Consider the following 20,398-nt stretch of genomic DNA (forward strand, 5'->3'; position numbering starts at 1 on the left):
TTCACAGTAATGAAAGGAAATAAGTACACTGCAGTGATCATTCTGCATTCTCCCTTTGAGCTGCATTCACCCACACAACTTTGCACACTGGAACTCTTGTGAAAATGAATCAAATCAACTGGAAAAACTAGTAAAATGCAGTGAACTTTTATACAAAGATGCAGGTACAGGAGAATTATTACCTCAAAAGCCTTTTACCATCTTTCACCAGAATTACACTCTTAATGTTATACTCATGTTTTAATCACCGAATGTATATAAACACATCATGACGATATACAATATGATTTTATTAAAATATACAAAAATAAATGTGTGTGTGTCTGTATGTGTGGGGTAGAAGGGTGTGTGTGTGTGTGTGTGTGTGTGTGGGGTTGAGGGGTATGTGTGTGTGTGTGGGGGGTATGTGTGTGTGTGTGTGGGGGGGGGGGGAGTGTGTGTGTGTGCCTGTGTGTGGGGTGGAGGGGTGTGTGTGTGCGTGTGTGTGGGGGGGGGAGTGTGTGTGTGTGTGTGTATGAGTGTGTGTGTGTGTGTATGAGTGTGTGTGTGTATGTGTGTGTGTATATGAGTGTGTAAGAGTGTGTGTGAGTGTGTGTATGAGTGTGTGTATGAGTGTGTGTGTGTGAGTGTGTGTATGAGTGTGTGTGTGTGAGTGTGTGTGAGTGTGTGTATGTGTGTGTGTATATGAGTGTGTAAGAGTGTGTGTGAGTGTGTGTATGAGTGTGTGTATGAGTGTGTGTATGAGTGTGTGTGTGTGTGTGTGTATGAGTGTGTATGAGTGTGAGTGTGTGTGTGAGTGTGTGTGTGTGTGAGTGTGTGTATGAGTGTGTGTGTGTGTATATGAGTGTGTATGAGTGTGTGTGTGTGTGTGTGTGTGTGTGTGTGAGAGTGTGTGTATGAGTGTGTGTGCGTGTGTGAGTGTGTGTATGAGTGTGTGTGTGTGTGTGTGTGTGTGAGTGTGTGTATGAGTGTGTGTGTGTGTGTGTATGAGTGTGTGTGAGTGTGTGTATGAGTGTGAGTGTGTGTGTGTGAGTGTGTGTGTGTGTGTGTGTGTGTGTGTGAGTGTGTGTATGAGTGTGTGTGTGTGTGTGTATGAGTGTGTGTGAGTGTGTGTATGAGTGTGAGTGTGTGTGTATGAGTGTGTGTGTGTGTGTGTGTGTGTGTGTGTGTGTGTATGAGTGTGTGTTGTGGCGGCCCGATCGGGAATCGGTACACCACGGGAGAGAGACGACACGTGTGCCAACGCCAAATGCTGGGGAAAATACTTCACAACGTTTATTTCCTGAATTGGTATCTTGACAGGTCAGCACCGTGGAGAGAGCCGGTGGAGGATCAGCACCAAGGCCAGCAGCACCGGAGGAAAGGCGCGTGGGGGAATGTGGGCAGTGAACTCTAAGGCTCTGATTGGACAGGCGCAGCTGGGACGAGTTGGAGAGAGAGAGGAGCCCTACAAAAGGCCGGGCACAACCACAGAACGGGGCTGAGCAGTAAGGGAGACGGATGCGGAGCCAGCACGCACGAGAAACAGCCAACGACGCAGAACCGGGCGACAAAGCGGGAACGTGGATCTCCGTGCCAGGAAAGGCGCGGATAGGACGGACCGCCCCAGATACAGACGGGCTGACAGAGCCACGTAATTCAGAGAGGGCCGGTGTACCTAATTTTTTGGCTGGTGATTTTTTTTCTTTGTTGGAAAAAAAGAAAGTGTGAATTGAATGTGTCCTGAAGACACTTAAAGAAAATGTATTAAAATATAATTTTGGACACACTTATTCCTGCTCTCTCTGCCTCTCTCTCCCCGTGGGGTGCCACAGTGTGTGTGTGTCTCTACTCCAGTTGGCAGAGGGACACTGAGCCCCTCCACACTCTAAACCCAGCACAGAGGGGTGTGTGTTGAGTGAAGTGTGTGTGGAGTGTGTGCAGGAGGGTCAGTGTGTCAGAGTCAGAGACGCTGTAGAAGGACAGAGTGCCAGCCGGACGGTCCACACACACTCCTACCCTGTACACACACACTCCTGCACCAGCACCATCATCACACACTCCTGCTCTGTGGTAGGGGGAGGGGGCAGGTAGGGGTGTGGGGTTCTTATTGTGCCAGACAGAGTAACAGTGTTTATAGCACCACAGACTCCAGGAGTTTTTATTCATTCCAAACCTACAGTCATCACCCCGTCCTTTCCTGCTGATTCCTTTATATGTCACTGCTATTTCAACCCATCCCCCCTCAGACACACTCCACTCAGCCTCCCAGTAACAGCGCTCACACACACTCTCTCTGCACAGAACCTGCTCCCAGACATCAAATCTCTCTGGATGATCAGGATATGGCTCCTCTCTCCCCCGTGTGTGTGTCACCTTCCTGTTCCCCTCAGACAGAGACAGCTCTCTGTGCGCTGTGTTTGGATCCAGTGTGAGCCGACAGCCGTCTGCACACCAGAGACATTAATGACATTAATTATTATTCATATTCACCTCATTATGTGAGTGAGAGATTTTATAATTAAGTCTCTCACTCACACTCACACACACACCCCTCCGCCCCACACACACACACCCACACACAAATACACCCCCCCCCCCCACACACACACACACACACATACATACGCCCCCCCCCACACACACACACACACAAACATACCCCACCCCCCCACACACACACACACACACACACATACACACACACACACACATACCCCTCCGCCCCACAACCACACACACACACACACACACCCCTCCGCCCCACACACACACACACACACATACACCCCCGCCCACACACACACACACATACCCCTCAACCCCACACACAGACACATACCCCTCTGCCCCGAACACACACACACATACCCCTCTGTCCCACACACACACACACACACACACACACATACCCCTCCGCCCACACACACACACACCCCCCCACACACCCCTCCGCACCACACACACACCCCCCCGACACACCCCTCCGCCCCATACACACACACACACACATACCCCCCAACCCCACACACACACACATACCCCTCTGCCCCACACACACACATACCCCCCACACACAAACAGACACACACACACAGATACCCCCCCCACGCACACACACACGCACCCCCCCACACACAATCACACACACACACATACCCCTCCGCCCCGCACACACCCACACATACACACACACATACGCCCCCCCCACACACACACCCACACATACACACACACATACCCCTCCGCCCCACACACACACACACACACACCCCTCCGCCCACACACACACACACACCCCCCCACACACACACCCCTCCGCCCCACACACACACACACACACACCCCCCCACACACCCCTCCGCACCACACACACACCCCCCCCCACACACCCCTCCGCCCCATACACACACACATACGCCCCCCCCCCACACACACACACATACACACTGTGGTGGCCCGATCAAGGATCAGTACACCACTGAAGAGGGGCGGGCTGTGCGACGGCGCCAGGAGCTGGGGAAAGTAATTCGCGGGGAATATTTCCCGTGGACGTATTTGAGGGACCGGCACCTTGGAGAGAGCCGCGCCGGAAAAGGAATCAGCACCAAGGTTAGCACCACCGAAACGCGTGCGGAATGCACGCCACTAACCTCTCGCAATTAACCAGGCACAGCTGCACCGAGTTGGAGGGGAGAGCAACACCCTACAAAAGGGCGAACTCGGGAGCAGAGCGGGGCTGAGGGGGCGAATGAGAGGAGACCCGCGGAGCCAGTGCAACCGAGCGAACGCCACGTGAGCACGTCAATCCGGCTCGAAGCCAACTAACCTGTGCATTTGATTCCTAGATGCCTAGGCGGGGGAAGTGGACTCCCGAGGCCGGGACACCCCGGAGAGATCACGGCCCCACAGCGGAGACGAGCGAGTGAACCCCACCGCCTGAAGTCCGCCCTAATTTACCGGTTACCGTTTTTTTGAAATTCCCTAATTTTTTGAGCACGGACTTATTTTCTAGTTTCCTTTTTTACCGTTTTTTGTGATCCGATTCCCGTGTATGAGAAGGGAATGTTTTTCGTTTGTCCGGGACACTAAAGAAGTGCCCTGAAGGCACCAGCACTGTAAAAAAAAAAAAGAGAGAAAAAAAAAAAAAAAAAAAAAATTATAACAAATTAATTTTTTTTCCACCAATTTTACTCTCTCTCTCTCTCTCTACCAGCGGGTTACCACAACACACATACCCCTCTGCCCCACACACACACACACACACACACACACACACACACACATACACAAACATACCCCTCCGCCCCACACACACACATACACACACAAACACCCCTCCACCGATAAAGACTCACATTTCCTGGGTCCTGGTTTGATCCTGTTCTCTCCTCCATGTTCCACACTGTAAGAAACACAGAACAGAGTGAGTGTGTGTGTGTGTGTGTGTGTGTGTGTGTGTGTGGGGCGGAGGGGTATGATTGTGTGTGTGTGTGTGTGTGGGGCGGAGGGGTATGATTGTGTGTGTGTGTGTGTGTGGGGCGGAGGGGTATCTGTGTGTGTGTGTGTGTGTGAGCGTGTGTGTGTGGGGTGGAGGGGTGTTTGTGTGTGTGTGTGTGTGGGGTGGAGGGGTGTGTGTGTGTGTGTGTGTTTGTGTACTTACAGCAGTGTGTGTGTGGGGTGGAGGGGTATGTGTGTGTGCGTGTGTGTGTGTGTGTTTGTGAGTGTGTGTGTGTGGGGGGGTATGTGTGTGTGTGTGTGTGTGCGTGTGTGTGTGGGGCGGAGGGGTGTGTGTGTGTGGCGGAGGGATGTGTGTGTTTGTGTGCGGGTGTGTGTGCGTGTGGGGGGGGGTGTGTGTGTGTACTTACAGCAGTGTGTGTGTGTGTGTCCTTACAGCAGTGAGTGTGTGTGTACTTTCAGCAGTGTGAGTGTGTGTGTGTGTGTACTTTCAGCAGTGTGAGTGTGTGTGTGAGTGTGTGTGTGTGTGTACTTTCAGCAGTGTGAGTGTGTGTGTGTGTACCTTCCGTAGTGTGAGTGTGTGTGTGTGTACTTTCAGCAGTGTGTGTGTGTGTGTATGTACTTACAGCAGTGTGTGTGTGTGTGAGTGTGTACTTACAGCAGTGTGAGTGTGTGTGTGTGTACTTACAGCAGTGTGAGTGTGTGTGTGTGTGAGTGTGTGTACTTACAGCAGTGTGAGTGTGTGTGTGTGTGTACTTACAGCAATGTGTGTGTGTGTGTGTGCGTGTGTGTACTTACAGCAGTGTGTGTGTGTGTGTGTGTACTTACAGCAGTGTGAGTGTGTGTGTGTGTGTGTGTGTGTGTACTTACAGCAGTGTGAGTGTGTGTGTGTGTGTGTGTGCGTGTACTTACAGCAGTGTGAGTGTGTGTGTGTGTGTGTGTGTGTGTGTACTTACAGCAGTCTGAGTGTGTCCTGTTTAGCAGCAGACAGCGCTCTCACTCCTGAGTCTCCTGGGTGATTGTATCTCAGGTCCAGCTCTCTCAGGTGTGAGGGGTTTGAACACAGAGCTGAAGCCAGAGAATCACAGCCTCTCTGTGTGACTCTACAGCCTGACAGCCTGCAGAGAGAAGAACACACACACCTTACAGCACATTCATATAAACTAACAGAGCTGTGTGTGTCACACACCTTACAGCACATTCACATAAACTAACAGAGCTGTGTGTCACACACCTTACAGCACATTCACATAAACTAACAGAGCTGTGTGTGTCACACACCTTACAGCACATTCACATAAACTAACAGAGCTGTGTGTGTCACACACCTTACAGCACATTCACATAAACTAACAGAGCTGTGTGTGTCACACACCTTACAGCACATTCACATAAACTAACAGAGCTGTGTGTGTCACACACCTTACAAAACATTGACAGAGTTCCCCAAAATGTAAGTAGTTGGCCAAAAAGAAAAATTTTTTTTTTCTGATACAATTTGGAGGCTTCTGGTGCATTTTAAAATGTTAAATTAATCTCTAATACATGCCTTTATTCTTAAGCATTTTGTTCAGTTTACGCTCAAATATGCCGACATCACATACTTGTACTGCCATTAAACAGAAATTTCTTCAGAAAATATGGTTGATAACTCGTTTCTTGAATAAACAAATTATTCTACAAAGCGTGACATAAAAGATAGATGCTTCACTTTAATGATATTGAACAATAACTCTTATATGACTATATATAAATTAAACTATTAGGTTTATATATTCAGTCATCCATGTCAGACTCTGACTCTTCCCAGTCCGTGTGAAGAGACACCAACACAGACACACACACACACACACACACACAAATGCACATACCCTGTACACACACACACACACACACACACACACACACACAACTGCACATACCCTGTACACACACACACACACACACACACACAGAAACACATATGCACGTTGTGGGGCCCCTGCTCCTGCATGTTGCGCCACGTGGGTGGAGAACCCCAGAAGGACCTGCACAACGCAGCCACGCAAACGTTACGCATTAGGAGAGGTACAAGAAGGAGTCTATTTTCCCAGAGAGGTGATGGGGAGATCAGCACCCTGGAGAGTGATCCCTCGACCTGCAGTCCAGGACCCCGGACAGCGCATGTGAGTGAACCTGGTGGAAGAATACTAACCCAGCTGCAGCCCTTTTCTCTAATGAGCAGGGGAAGAGATTTAAGGCGCAGTCGAGGCTACAAACTGAGTCAGTCGGCGCCTATCCTAAAAGAGGGGGAGACAAAAGAGAGGAAGAGCCAGCGCCGAACCGGATAGAGGACAGAACGTCTATGCCCTGCCGTACCGACCCCACGAACCGGCCCTGAAGGAGACCCCACCTTCCCCGACGGCAAACCCAAAGACCCGGAGTTTGACGCCGGACACGTGAGCCTAATAAAACCCCAATCGTACTTACCCTGTACCTCTGTGCTTCCCCCCAGCCCTGACATGGCCCAAGAGGGAAGAAGGAAGGAGGTTCTGGAGCATACCCCAGTCCGGGAAGAACTTGAGTTGATTTTGCCTGAACGGCCCCTTTTATTTCTCCCGTTTTCCCCTACCCTTGCCCTGAGGGGGGCGCTATCACCAATACCCCGAAAAAGATAAAAAGATGACTTTTTCCGGATAATTGCTGACACCCGTGTCTGGTTTGCAGCTGGGCCCACCCACTACACCTCAGGATCCACCCCGAGGCACCACACTATGCATTTATACATCACCCACTACACCTCAGGATCCACCCCGAGGCACCACACTATGCATTTATACATCACCCACTACACCTCAGGATCCACCCCGAGGCACCACACTATGCATTTATACATCACCCACTACACCTCAGGATCCACCCCGAGGCACCACAACATCAACTAACATACACAGACCCCTTACACATGTACACATCTACACACTAACATACACACACACACACACACACACATACTGTGCAGAAGTCTTAGGCACCCTACACTTTATTATATATATGCTTATTTTTTGATTTTGTACTTTTAAAGAACACATCCAAATATTAATTTTCCAAAATAAATCATTTTAAAGACATTTCACTATATAATTTTTAAAAGTAACAAATTACGCTAAGTAATTGACTACTTTTTACCTAAAAACTTGATCAAGGGTGTCTGAGATCAGGAGCAAGGAGCCAACCAAAGTCTGCAGAAGAACTGTGGCAAGTCTCACATGCTTGGAACAACCTCCCTGCTGATTGTCTTATAGAACTGCAGGACAGCGTTGATCTCAGAGAAGTGATGCAGTTTTAACGCCGAAGGGTGGTCACAAAAAATATTGATTTTATTAAGTTTTTAACTCGGTGGCATGGATGGTGCAGTGGGTAACACTGCCGCCTCACAGCAAGGAGGTCCTGGGTTTGAATCCCTGTCGGCTGGGGCCTCTCTGTGCGGAGTTTGCATGTTCTCCCTGTTTCCTCCCACAGTCCAAAGACATGCAGGTTAGGCTGATTGGAAAGTCTAAATTGCCCGTGGGTATGTGTGTGGGAGTGAATGGTGTGTGTGCCCTGCGATGGTCTGGCGACCTGTCCAGGGTGTATTCCTGCCTTTTGCCCAATGTATGCTGGGATAGGCTCCAGCCCCCTGCGACCCTGTTCAGGATAAGCGGGTTCAGATAATGGATGGATGGAAGTTTTTAACTATTCTGGCAAATTACAAAAATGTAATGTAAAATGTATAGTGCGTGTATTTAGGACCTTTCATTATTTTTGAAAGAATCTTCCTGAACAGAATGTTATACAGATGCCTCAGACTTTTGCACAGTACTCTACATTCATACACATACACAAACCCCCCAAACACATATACACTCACGCACACCCTCACACACACACACACACACACACACACACCCCCAACCCGCAACCCCACAAACACATATACCCACACACACACTCATACACACACACCCATTGAATACCTGCATAAATAAAACTAGAACGTTATGCCGTGGTCTGGGTGAATACTCTTTTCTGGATGGCACTTTGCCCCATCCGTCACCCTCCCCCTACCTCTCCTTGTGCTTTCCTCAGACTGCAACAGGTCGAGAAGATTATAAAAAATAAATACAATAATCACAATACAAACACAAAATAACATCTTCCATAGGATATACACTTCTATACTAATATATTGACTGAGGTCCACTGATTGAAGTTTTTCTATCTGTATCTTCATTACTGAGCTTGCTAGTTTGCCAATCTGCCGCTGTTAGTTCTCTAGTTCTAAAAGCCACTGCCTTCAAGGTGTCACAGACCTTGGAGTATTCAGTGACTGATTGTGGTAGACTAGCGCCATCTACAGCATATCCAATGAAACTGAGAATGACTCCCTGTGGAATGCCGCAGTTTAGCGCTCATTTTAAATGACTCTAACTGCAGGTGAAAAATAATTAACTGGAAACTCTCGCAACAAAAAATTCTGTTTCTTTAAAATATTTTAAACTTTTAAATCCTGAGTTTTAAATCCCTCATTCAAGCTTTTAATGCTTTATAAATGAAGAAGGGCTTGATTAGGGTGAACTGTGATATTCTGGATTATGTACTGTAAAAATGTGGAGATTATGGAGAAGAATACGTTCTTTGAAATGGCATTTACAATTGTTCATTTATCAAAATGGGTGAAATAACTGGATAAAAATTACCCTGTAACATTACTCCTTCTCATGCCTCATGTCTTGTACATTTCTGTTGCCTCATTTATCAAACGTGAGCCAAACAAACTTGACCGTGAATCATTCGAAAATGCATTGACACAAATAATGAGGGATGGATCAAAGCTTTCACAGTTTTGTGGTTTTATTGTTCCATTCATTCATTCATATTTTATTTTAATTTGCAGCGGCAAAATTATTTTAATAAGCCAATTGAATATTCAAATTATTTATCATATAAAAAACACAATTGGATTCAACATTAAAATGGGTGATTCATTTGGGTAATCCTGATTAATTCATGCTTAATTGGAATGGAATATGAATTCCATAAAACGCGTAAATAAAGTTTGTTATAAATAAGGCGTACCCGTCATAGCTTAGACAGTCCTCCAGAGTGCGACATGCAACCAAAAATCAGTCTGTCTCTGTGTGACTGCGGTGCCCGTTACACCTGTCCCCGGCCCTGAAAGGCCCAGCCCAGACCCAACATCATCGGCGGAGGTAACCGCTCCACCACCTGTCTCCCCTGTCCCCGGGAAGATGCCTAATCCTGACCTAACATCTTCATCTGACTCCGAGCCAGAGCCAGAGCAGACCACATACAAAAAGGCCAAAATATACTGCCTTTCACAAAGAATGGCCTGTCCAATTTCCGTGGCTCACATATGATAAAACGGCCAACATCACGCATTGCATTTATTGCAAAGAGTGCGGCCAAAGCATGGCTGGGAACAGTGCTTTTGCTGTCGGAGCATCGACGTTCCGAATTGAAACGTTAAAAAAGCACAATGTCTCCAAGAAACACGTCCTGGGCGTGACAGGTGCGTGGCGGGCAGAGGAGCCCCCCTCCCCACAGCGTTTCAGCGCCAGGCAGCGGAAAACCGAAGCAGTGAGGAGTCAGATAATACAATGTAACACTGCTTAGAATACAGCCAAAGAAGAGCTACCGTTTACTAAACTTAAGTCCCAGATCATCCTTATGAAAAGGAACGGGTTAAATGTAAACCCGTTACTGCCATGAAACTGCCTGTGCCCAGTTCATTGGGGTGATCGCAGAAAAAGACGTCTGTACAAATCGCGGATTCAATGTCATTCATGACTGATGGAGAAACAGACATTTCCACTAAGTGTGGGAGTGTGAGATCGTCTAAAGCCGCATCTTGTACAACGGGAGACCGGCCAACATATTATTGGCCACATCGAGGTGGAGCATGGCCATGTTATACATAGTAACCCCAGCTCAAGTTAAGCAGAAATAAGACATGAAACACATTTAAATAGTCATTATTCAGATATGAATAATATATGATTATGAGTCAATAAGCATCTATAGGGCCCGAACTATGGAATCTGGCATTTCATATATTCTGTTTGATTTTTTAATGATAATTTTCTGTTTTAAAGCCATATTGTCCTGTGGATGTTTCCATAAAAACTCTTGTAGTGGCTTAAGGAGATCACCACCATCTCTTAAAAGTGGTTAGACATGCTGTCCCACTGCAGCATGTCCGGTTAGAAACACAAGAGGATGCCACTGAATTCAACACTTAATTTATCACTGCCACAGTTAGCACACACTTTCAGTTGAAGATGCGGTTCTGAAAGGGATAATTATCTAACCTGGTAGCATTATGTGCACATTTAACAAGCACAAATATGGTTATAAAATGTGAGACATTATAATCTAATAACAATAAATATGACGCATCCAACTCCAGACTGTATTAGAATATGGACACTTAACCATTCCACAGTCAACACTGCCCTCTGCTGGGTTTAAGGAGCGACATTTCTCACACCTGTTGGCTGACAAAAAGGTTTACAAAATTGCCAAAAAGTCATAGAAATAGGTGAAGGTAGAACTTTGCAAGCTAACTTGCCACATGATTGTAGTTGAGTAATAATGAGTAATAGATGTGAAACCTGTGTTTAGGCTACTGTAGCCGTTGAAATAGGCACAGAGAAAATAAAGCGGCTGTCAGAGGAACCAAGAGCAGACTCGGGGAGAAGGTGAAAACAGGCAGGCTTTCATGAACAGTGGGCAGATCGAAAACACAATCCAGAAACAGGTAATGGTAAAAAATCCAGGCAGACGGGTACATAAAGGGCACACAGAAGAGTCCAAGAACAGGAAGGAAGTCCACACAGATGAAAGCACACAAAAAAAAACACTAAGTCCAAAGCCAGGCAGAGATCAAAAACAGGAAATCCAAAATCAGAGCAGACCAGACGGAATTACAGGGGTGAAAGCATGCGGTACAGGGGGCTAGAACCAGGACAGGAAAATACAGACTCAGAATACAAGGTATGGCGAACTAGCATTGAGCAAACAAAACATCTATGGCACATATACCGGTCTAACAAGTAGAAACAAGAATCAGGTGTGTGAACTGGGGAACAGATAAGGAACAGGTGAAATAAATGACAAGAGACAGGAAGGAAGTACATATAAGGAGTGGGAGGCGGAGACAACAAATGGAGCACAGGTGAAACAAAAAATGAGTGAATGGAGCAGGAAACAGACTACGGAAAGCACAGAGGTAACAAAAGCTTTAGTCTTCCCCGGCCCAGACATTCCACTGCTTAGCCCCATTTTACTCCGCACGCAGCACGGATCCAGTGTGTATACAGCACCTAGGACACCGCAGAACATTTTACACCGGCTCCATTCCTTTTTATTCCTGTCCCATGTGGCATATACGCAGTGAAGTAAGCCAATTAGAAACAAATTATCTTTACATGTTAGTATGTTTACACCGAATTTTGAAAGACAGTCATTTTGAATTTTGAAAGCGTCTTTAATCTTTTCTCGGCCATCTCTTTAAATTGCCAGAAATGTAATTTCTTCAGGTATTTTAGAGGCATCAATTTATGCTAATCCTGCACATCAGTTTTTGTTTATGGCATGGCAGCCAATCGCCTTTGGTGTGTGAGTGTGTGTATGAGTGGGTGAATGGAGAAGCATCAATTGTGCAGCGCTTTGGATAAAGGCGCTATATAAATTCCAACCATTTATCAGAAAAGCCTAGCCGAGTCCGGTTGCTTTTCCTGTCAGTCCTCCACATTCTTCTTTGTTGATGGAACAGCATAGACGATGCAAATGAATGCAAACTGCTGACCATGTCATTGTCACAGCCCTTTTTGACTTGCTGCATTAGCACTATAGAAAGGCCAAATTCAAGTTGGTTCTCCACAAAAGTGCAGGGTTTGCAATCTTGCATATGCACCCGACCATCAACTGTTGGAAATATTAAGTTCAAATGTAATACATCATATAATTGTATGGTGTAAGGGTAATTTTCTTAATTTATTCTTAATTGACAATGTGTGTTAACATAAAGACAATCACAAGATTACAAATAACCTTTGATAAAGTGATAATCCTTATTACTATTAGACCACTTTCTGAATTAAGTGCTTACTATGAGTCTTTCTCTGTCCCTCTCCCAGCAGACAGACAGCCTTTGACCTTAATGTCTCTGCTTCTCCTGGAAGGGGGTAGCTAGCACATTCCGGTCTTACAGCAAGGTCAACAAGGGGTATTCAGAAGACAAAATACTGATAAATGTTCATGGCAAGCTTCATGTCTTTTTGTTTTGGTAAAGCCCCCCCTTCAGGAAAAGTGTGTATAAGAGTCTTACTTATGTCTGATTCAAATCAGAAAGCCGGTAAGCTTTCTCACTTTGTCATTTATTTGCAAATAAATATGAAAGTTAAATAGAAGAATAGCTATTGTGTTTTTACTGGATCTGTTTCATCAGACGATGCTCATCTGTGATATCTTATTTGTGCATGTTAAAAAGGGAATTTTTCCCCACAGTTTGCCGATGAGGATGGGATCGCTAATGTGGTTCTTCCCTATACAGAACAGTCTCAGAGTCTGTGACATGGACAGACAGTGTACACTGCCAGGGGTTATAGTCCCTTGAACCGAAAAACCCACCCCACGAAGGGATTGTAAGCAATCGCCTATGGGGAAGGATGATGGTATCCGGTCCAGTTCTGAGATGTTTATGTGTGGGGTAACCAATATGCGATCCTAAAAAACTAAAGAACACTCAGGGCCATAGTAAATCACTAAAAGGTACCTCGTTTGATTGGGGCTGACGGGCCCATCACTCAGGGGGTGATTCAAACACAAGAGCCGGTATGCTCTCTAGAGCCGGTATGCTCTCACTAATACTCTGGGACTGGGTCCCAAGCGCTGATAGAAGTAATAGTTAATAGTTAACTATTAGAATTGATTGGTCTTCATGAGTAAATACGTATAAAAAAGAACTGAGCTCTAAAGTAAATTACCTTGTTGTGTACTATGGTTTGTTTTGTTGTCCATGAGAGTGCAAGCTGAAAACAGGCCAGTGTGATAGAGGCGTTGTGTAGTGGGTCTGTGTGTGTGTGCGCGCATGTGTGAAAGTGTCGACATTGGAGACAAATTGTCTTTTAGACTCTGATTAGATCAGGTGCACCTTAAAAAAATAAACAAATAAAAAAGTAATTAAGTTAATTAAGTTAAAAAAAAAAAAAAAACTTGCGCATTAAAATAAGTAAAAAGGTAAATTATTAATAATCAGGTACAGACTGGTAGTGGGGTGAGGTAATAACCATGAGCTCAAAGAGTTCAAAGAGGCAAGACCCAGAATTTGCGGGTCCTATGAAAATAATGCATGACAGTATGGGTCGGCAACCACACACCAGTGTATTATCATGTTATTCTGTAAAAATAAATGGAAATGGAAATATTTTGGATTTGTGAAGAAAAAAAAGAAACAATGTTAAGACAGGAAAAGCAGGCTAAGAGGGAAGAAGGAGTAAACATCTGCAGTAAAAAAAAAAAGAATAATAATTTTTTTTTAAATGTATGACTTTCTTTGTAATTTTTTCATTTTTTTTAATTCAGTGTTACCTCCTGTTGTGCATTTCAACTGCTCTTTTGATCCAAATTTGGCATTACTCGCCAGCATATATAAAATTGACCTGGACCTAGATTACCCTGCGTGTCCGCCAGACCACTATCAGCAACACCCAGGACACAGCTGCCCCTGCACCCACCCACCGAGGAGCAGAGTCCAGTGCTGTGAGACCCCCACTTTCCAGCAGTGGGGCTGCGGATAGCGGAGTCAGGCAACAGCCTCAGCAAGCCCAGATTCCACGGGAAAGGTCATTTCCACCACGGGTGAACTGCACAGAATGCCCAAACCCCAGAGTGGGTCAGGAAGACCAGGGTCTGATGGTCCTGCAACTCGTCTCTGGAAGCTGTCAGAGTTGCAGGCCGTGTGTGGGGACCTGCAGATCCGAGTCAGGTGGGTGGAGAAGGTTTGGTGAAACTGTTAACGATGTTCTTGAGAGACTTACACAAAAATACGATGCACACAGCGGAATGGAGAAACCTGGAGATAACATGCCAGTCTCACCCCGTACGGAACCCAGCTGACTAACTGCTTCATGGACGGTTTGCGGAAAGAGCTGGCTTCAGCAAAAGGATACTGGACTTTGGGAAACGGCTCCCCAGGGTAATGTCACAATCCAAAACCCTGGTGGCTGCCCCGGATGGAATGGCTGGACTCAGATGCCACAGGGCGCTGGTGCATTCCCAAAATCCTGGCAGCCAAACTGGATTGCAAGGACAATGAAGGTGTGCAGGGCGCTTGCACGGGGTGGTGAGTCCGCGGGTTTTCTATATCGAACGCCTGCAAATTCATTACCAATCGGGTTGTTAAAAGTAAATAGGCGAGCATTAGTTATTGTAAATATGGAGGCTGGTCATTCTGTAATAACAGCTAAACTGTGGGGATCAAAGCCTCCACCTTGTGGAAAAACTATGGTCAGTCCAGATGCCGGAGGAGGTAATACAACAGAAAAGTTTATAATTCCTTTATTGGTTCAGGATAACAATGCGGGTTCTACTATCATTTTAAAACATGCATTTATATTCTCTCCTGTATGTCTGGTAAACCTGCTTGGCAGAGATTTTAGGATTGGTTGTAGAATGCACAAATGACAATTGGTAGAATTAACAGTGTAGAAAACTTGTAATGTACTTCTATGCGTGGGATCTGGACAGATGCCCAGGCACAGCTAAGGCCAGGTAAATATGCCAGTGATTGGAACTAGGATGTAGCAGAGGGTTTGAGAATGTGTAGAAGATTGATGTAAAAGCTGTATTGAACAGAAGAAAAAGGGGTTTGAGTACCTTGCTCAGACACAGGACGAAAGGAGGCAGAGGTGAAAAGCCAGTGAGAATTAAAAGAAAACTGCATGTAGGGAAGGAGTAGAGTTTTTGAAATTAGGAGAAATGGTATGGTGAAACAAAATTGTGTACTAAATTGTTTTTGGTAGGATAAGATTTTTGCATTGTCTGTACAATTGAGCTCAGCACAACAGCCATTTTGTACCATTTTGGGAAGCGTACCCCAAGCATCTCTGTGTAAAGCCTCAAACAAAAAAAGGGAGGACACAGGACCCTGGGTTAAATTATGTTTGGACTACAGACTGGGAAGAGAGGAGAACTCACAAAATATTCTCCCTCTCTTTGTGTTAATGCACACCAGTTTCCAGATTCTCTGACAGCATTCATGCATTGCCTTGTGACACACATGTATTTGCATGTGTCAGACCCAAAACTGAGTGCAATCCTCTCTCAATTGTGGGCCATGCCCAAATATGATGCGGGGCTCATGACTGGGGCTACTCTACTTCAAGTTACCCCTAAAGTCAGAGTACAGGCCATGTAAACGCAAATGTCCTGTTGAAGTTTGATCAAAATGCCCTTATTGAAAACCAGGAATGATGAAGCTTGATTTAAATACTTTCAGATTGTGCAAAAATTCCCTTTCCTAAATGTTACTATATATCTATATACTATATTTCAAATGCTGTTTCGTACTACAATAAGCCATAATGTTTGAAGAATCATTATTAATTATGTTAAAATGAATAAGTCAGTCATCATGAGCAATTAGAACTGTATGTCTGTTAAAACACATTGAGCTGCAAAGTATAGTTTGTTTAATGAAAGTGCAGAGAACACTTAATCAGGTGTTTAAAAACCATGGCATTGGATACGGCCTGTTTTGACTGAGTGATGCAGTTCAAGCAATGTGGGTCTTTGCAGAGAAATGTTTTGAGTTAGTGATCACCAGCCCAATTTGCCTGCATCATTATATAGGCGAAAGGTTAAGACAGCTCAGCTTTCATGGAGTGACAGAAAATATTAAGGCGGGTGAAGAGAGACAATGTGATGTTATATGACAATTGATTGGTTAGCTATAATGTATAAAGACTAGGATACTTCCTACTGTTACTTTGGAATTCTCTGATCTCTGGAAGTTCTCTGGAGCACACAGACTCCCCAGATTAATCTGTTTTATTTGAAACTAAAGATTTGTAATGAGCACCTACTGATGACTCTGAATATTTCTTCAACATCATTGCTGCCAAAACAACTTCACCCATGTAAAAGGGATGAGGAGGAAAAGTGACAAAAAAATATTTCCTCAACATTTGGTGCCACAAATCTTCTGAAGCGGGACTGCTGACGGCTGATGTTTTTTTCCCTGAATAGGACCAGTGCGCACAACTAAGATACAGGTAAACTGTCAACTTTTTTATAAAAGACTATGAGGGCGTTACCTGTGGCCCATCAGCTTTTGGCAGTGCCTGTAAAGGAGTGACGGATACCTGTGGGTGAGTTGTGGCTTTTTTAAAAGTGTGATGTTGAAAAGCATGAATGAAGTACAATGATAAGAAATGAGCCTTATAGCTAACCAAAACCCGTGAGAAGTTGTATCGGGCATACTGCCGGTTGGTGCAGTGCACGCATGCGGGCGGACAGACTTGTCCATACTGACTCGAGAAACGTGGAATTCTCTGTGGAACAGGGACTTAATTTAAAGGCAAAAGACTCCTTTTAGAGGAGCCGTAAATCACTGTGCAGAGGATCGTACATATCGCTTCCTATCCCTGAAAAGACCTTAGCGACCCAGAGAGGGGCAAGGCATGGCAGCTGCACGGGTACAGGCCGCATAAGAGAAGTTTTGACGGTATTTTGTAAAATACTGGCTTTCACAAGCTACTATAGCTCTATGTCTTGTGTGTGTCATCTTTACATATTTTTTAATATTATTTTAAGGTTTGAGAATCCTTTGTAAATATGTGCATGATTACTGCCGGGTTGTGAATATTGTGAATTTCCCAAGGGAGGGAACAAATTGGTTGTTCTCATAAATAATAATAATAATAATAATAATAATAATAATAATATATATATATATTTTTTAGAAAAAAGTGGTTGTTCTCATATATAATAAAAACATATCATAATAAGGAATTGGTGTAAGAGGAACACATACAGTTCCATAGTTCCATTGCCAAAGGTTTATTTTCATTTTTATTTCTTATCTTTATTTTTATTTATAAAAAATAAAAAAAGAGGTTATTTTTCTTTTTTTTCTTTCCGATTCTTTTCATTCAGTATTGGGGGAAAAGCAAATGCAACGAAGAAAGGTTGATCTTGTGATTTTGACAGACTGCTCAGAAACATTAGATAAGATTAGATAAGATAAGGTCCAGACTCCCCTGGACCTTATGTTCAAACATAAAATAATAATAATAATAATAATAATAATAATAATAAATTAATAAAAATAAATAAAAATAAAACTGTGTGGCCAGATAAGACTGGAACATTTAAACCTGATTGCTTGGAGAGTGTTGAGGCTGATTGTTGATTGAGAGAGAAAAGAGCCCAGGCTGGGGGAAGAGAAATTTGATAAAAATATGTACCGACAACATTTTAATCAATGGAGAATTGAGTCGCAGAGGCATCAGGACAGGCTTGGCAGAGGGACTGAAGCTACCAGGAAGAAGCAGAGAGGGGTGCCCGGGAAGGAGGAGCTTCCCAGTGCTGCAGAACCAAGCTGCCCTGCCCTCACTGAGAAACCACCACCTTATTCTGGAGCTTTCCCTGCTGGAAGGAATGTACCCTGACATTGAGGAGGTCCAAAGATGGTAAGTCAAGTAAATCAATCTGACACTTCCATTGCAGATGGAAGGAGACCTGCAGGTGGAAGGATGACTCAGAGAAGGGACTTATCAGGCCAGCTGAGCACCTCCTGTCCTCCCCCCTGTCCCCCAGAGGGACACCAGCAGCCCTTCCAGAATTCAACACCCCTCCATGCAAAGTGCCTGTTCATTACAGAGTGATGACCTACGTGACAGCCAGCTGTTTGGAGGAGGATCCATGGCCCATCAGGAACCTTGCCAGAAGCAAGAGCACCCCCTAAAGGTCAGAACCGGAAAATATACTTTTATCCTATAGTACCAGACCCATCAACAATACTCATAAAAATCCAACCTTCAACAACCCATTACACTGTCATAGACTTGTGCTCATCATCTCCATCCCCTTACATGAACAATGCCACGCCCTTTTTGCCTTCACCTACAGAAGCCAGCAGTACACATTCTCCAGGCTGCCACAAGGATACATGGAATCACCAAGTGTGTTCAACCGAATTGTCCAACAAGATCTCTCCGATTTCGCTCCGTCCAATGGGAGCACACTCATTCAGTATGAAGATGGTCTCATCCAAAGAAGCATGCAAGCAAGACAGCAGAGCACTCCTCACATGTGTCACACGCTGTGGACTCCATGCTGTCCAGAGAACAAATTGCCCTAACCCACCAACGAGTTTCTGGCTACAAAGTTTTGTTGACCCAAACACACATCACGATCACTCGCTGGTTGTCAACCCAGCCACTCTCATGACCACTCCCCTCGATGGAGAACCACACAACTGCAAAGCCACAGTTCAAGAAGACAAGTGCTAGACCTGGTCTGCTTACAAACCCCCTCACTACCCCAGACATAACTTTGTTTGTAGACGGCTCATCAGATATTGACCCCGACATCAAAATAGGAAATCAGGATTTGCCATTGTCACTCAACACTCCCCTTTCACTTCTCACACTGTAATGGAAACAGCTCTAGCTCCAGGAACTGCCCAGCAGGCAGAGATAGTAGCACTGGCTAGAGCCTGCCAGTTGGCAGAAGGGAAGTCTGTCAACATCTATAGTGACTCTGCCTATGCTTGCGGGGTGGTACATTCATGGGGGGCCACTTGGGCGTGGCGTGGGTTTTTAACAGCAACTGGTACACCGGTGCCTTACTCAAGGCAATAAAACTACCATCAAAGCTAGCCGTGATACAATAAAATATAAGACCCTGTTTCCCAGGGCAACGCACATGCGGATGCTACAGCGAATAGAGCTGCTGACCTACCATCTTGGCCTGTTAATCAGGCCCCTGTAATGGAAATACAGGAATTTACTTTGCCAGAACTTCTGGAGGTACAGTAGTCTGCCTCCACAACTGAGCAAGAACTCTGGAAATTCAGAGGTTGCTCTAAGGATCCTGTCACTGACATATGGCGCCACAAGAACACGGGCAAAGTTGTTGCCCCAAACTCCCTGTTGCAACTCCTCCGCCCAGAGGCTGAGGAAGGAATTGGCCCTATTTTTCATGCGTTGTTCAAAGCTGGTGTTGTGGTTCCCTGCCCTAACTCTCTGTGCAATACAATTCTGCCTGTAGAAAAAAAAAAAAACAGGTGTAAACACTGTGCTCCAGTTGTATCTAACTTAAACTACTAGTGTGGACCAAGTCCTGGGCAATGCAAAACATTTCACTGTGATCGATCTTGCTAATATATATATATTTTTTCAGTATACCGCTTGATATTAATTCCCAGTACTGGTTTGCTTTTATGTTTACGACAAAACAATACACCTGGTCTAGACTACCACAAGGGTATTCTCTGCTGCTCTGCAGGAGAATTCCAAACAGTTCCAAATACTAATTCAGTATGTTGTTGACATTCCCAATTCAAGATTCGCTCAATCTGCTAAAATTCCTAGTAACAGGGCCGCAAGGTCAAACAAGAAAAACTGACTGAAGTTATATATCTAGGCCACAAAATTTCTGAAGCTGGAAAATATTTGGGAATTGACAGAATCCAGGCGATTCTCGATTCTCCTAAACTCCAAAGTAAAAAAAAAAAAAAAAAGGCATGACAGGTTATTGTAGACAGTGGATCCCTGACTACTTTTACATTACATTATTACATTACATTATTGGCATTTGGCAGACGCTCTTATCCAGAGCGACGTACAACAAAGTGCATACCCATAACCAGGGATAAGTTCGCTGAAAGACCCCTAGAGGTAAGTACAATTTC

The 20,398-nt window shown here is 45.0% G+C and overlaps 1 protein-coding gene across 19 annotated transcripts in view; it reads right to left on the minus strand.

The window, feature by feature from the left end:
* The window catches only part of LOC133118954 (NACHT, LRR and PYD domains-containing protein 12-like), a 687,468-nt gene that overhangs the window by 128,733 nt on the left and 538,337 nt on the right, over nt 1-20,398 (minus strand). For 9 of the 19 annotated variants that reach the window (XM_061229299.1, XM_061229296.1, XM_061229293.1 and 6 more), the window contains one exon: nt 1,125-1,813. The exons of the other annotated variants lie outside the window; for them this stretch is intronic. The gene's annotated coding sequence lies outside the window, so the exon portion shown is untranslated. Of the gene's footprint in view, nt 1-1,124; nt 1,814-20,398 lie in introns of those variants that run through there. 19 annotated transcript variants of the gene reach the window in all.

This window comes from Conger conger, chromosome 19 (genome assembly GCF_963514075.1).
Source record: "Conger conger chromosome 19, fConCon1.1, whole genome shotgun sequence".
Taxonomy (NCBI): Eukaryota; Metazoa; Chordata; class Actinopteri; order Anguilliformes; family Congridae; genus Conger; species Conger conger.